We start from the raw sequence: 2,160 nt of genomic DNA, 5'->3' as shown, positions 1-2,160 counted from the left end.
AGTAAATGACTAAAAGCTACTGCCATATTTTAATAGACAACTCCCTTGGCAAAATACATTAAACTCACTAAATTTAGCTAAATTTCGAGCTATTAAATTATTATTATTGTATTGTGGTGTTGCTATAATTCCTTTAGTGTGGTATATGTGGTTTATTATGACACTTAGTATACATGCATACAATAATCAGATTATATAAGTATATGTACACAAGTACATATAATTTAAACAATAATTTATCTATACAAGTTACCATGCATTAGGTACCTCAAAAATTATCACAAATGCTTTATCAGTTAAGCCGAATTTGAATAAATGCATAAAGACACAGGGCTATCAAACATTTACAGTATCCACTATACAGTACCAGTATACATGTACATGTATATATGTATGACACACAACAAACACACAACACTTTTGACAGTTTTTAATCTGTTTCTGCACAATTAGAGTCATTTTTAACACATTTTTTGTAAATTTTCTGCAGAAAGTTTGTAAAATTGGCATTTTTTCAAGAAATTTGACTAATTAGAAATTCCAATTGGAAATTGGAAGATGTTTGTAATAAAAATTGGGGGTGATTTCGGAACCAATTTTTGGAAGAAACCATGGGTAAATATCAAAAATTGGCTGATTTTTAAAAATGGCCATAACTCAAAAATTTTTAGGCGGAATCACTTCAAACTTTCTACACAGCATAAGGACATCAATATTATGTATCAAAAAATGTAATAAAAATTTGGGGTTATTTTGGAGCCATTTTAAGAAAAAACCATGGGCTATATAGTACAGGGTAATTTTTGAAAATTGGACGATTTTTTTAATGGCCATAACTCGAAAATTTTTAGTCGGAATCTCCTCAAACTTTCCACACAGCATAAGGACATCAATATGTATCAGAAATTGTGATAAAAATTGGGGGCGATTTTGGAGCCATTTTTTGGAAAAAACCATGGGCTATAGTACAGGCTAATTTTTGAAAATGGGCCGATTTTTTAATGGCCATAAATCAAAAATTTTCAGTCAGAATCACCTCAAACTTTCTACACAGCATTAGGACATCAATATGCATCAAAAAATGTCATAAAAATTTGGAGCAATTTTGGGGTCATTTTTTAGAAAAAAACCATGGACAATAATAGTACAGGGAAATTTTCAAAAATCAACAGATTTCTTAAAATGGCCATAACTTAAAAATTTTAGTCGGAATCACCTCAAACTTTAAATGTAGCATTATGACATCAATATGTATCAAAAAATGTAATAAAAATTTTGGGTGATTTCGGAACCATATTCTTAAAAAGCATGGATGCCCACACAGCACTAACAATGACATCTAAACTGCAACTTATGCTGATTATAAATCAATCTCAGATCACAAAATGTCAAACTGAAACTCCACCACATTAAAGCATCATACACTATACAATATACAATGTACAAACCTCATAATGATAGTTCATACAAGTCAAGTCCCTCCAACAGCTATCACCTCTCATCTTTATCAAACCCTAAAGAAGGTTCCAATATTCAATCACATCCTTTCTCTCACTTACAGATCCAATCATAATGAGGAATATCATCCAGCGATTTCCCCAGACATTGGTCCAGCTTGTGGGCGTGTGACGTGGAAACTGGCTATAACTCAAAACTGGAGATAAGAACATTGGAAGGAACCCATTTCAAGTAAGTGAGACTCCCAACCTACATGTACATGTACATGAATATCTAATAATGTACACACATTATACAATACACAATGAATATACTGTACCTACACATGTACAAGTATGTAAAATTTATAGTTTAATAAGTAGACATTAATTTAATTAATAATGTTTACATTTTCTCTTTATGCATAATAATGAGTAAATATCACTTACAACAATAAAAGATTATCTCCATACAAAGATACATCCACCTCAGAATAGCAGGAGGAGGAGAGGAATGATCTGATGAATCTCTTCTCTCAGAAGACGAAGAATTAAGTGAATCACACCATTTCTGTTGTCCTCCATCTTTTAAGGTGGAGTTATGGGCGTAGTCAAACCAGCCCCTCCTTATTGTATGGAATTTCCTGTGCTCTGCTTTTACTTCTCCTCTTACCTTTACCTCTCCTTTTACCTTGTATACAATACTTAAACTAGTTTCAAATGG

General features: G+C 31.9%; 2 long non-coding RNA genes across 2 annotated transcripts in view; one reads left to right on the top strand and one right to left on the bottom strand.

Annotated features, from left to right (window-relative positions):
- Positions 1-1,707, top strand: part of LOC109584271 (uncharacterized) — a 6,011-nt gene extending 4,304 nt beyond the window's left edge. Inside the window, exon 2 of the long non-coding RNA XR_002185928.1 lies at positions 1,562-1,707. This is a non-coding gene — a long non-coding RNA (uncharacterized LOC109584271). The remainder of the gene's footprint in view (positions 1-1,561) is intronic.
- Positions 1,352-2,037, bottom strand: LOC109584270 (uncharacterized). Its single transcript, XR_002185927.1, has 3 exons — positions 1,887-2,037; positions 1,560-1,707; positions 1,352-1,514 (listed from the first exon to the last, which is right to left on the bottom strand). It is a non-coding gene; the product is annotated as an uncharacterized LOC109584270 (long non-coding RNA).
- Between the last annotated feature and the right edge of the window lie 123 nt (positions 2,038-2,160).

Source organism: Amphimedon queenslandica, unplaced genomic scaffold (assembly GCF_000090795.2).
Source record: "Amphimedon queenslandica unplaced genomic scaffold, v1.1 AMPQUscaffold_13226, whole genome shotgun sequence".
Taxonomy (NCBI): domain Eukaryota; kingdom Metazoa; phylum Porifera; class Demospongiae; order Haplosclerida; family Niphatidae; genus Amphimedon; species Amphimedon queenslandica.
The sequence above is the reverse complement of the archived record's forward strand: the minus strand, read 5'-3'. Positions and strand labels throughout refer to the sequence as shown.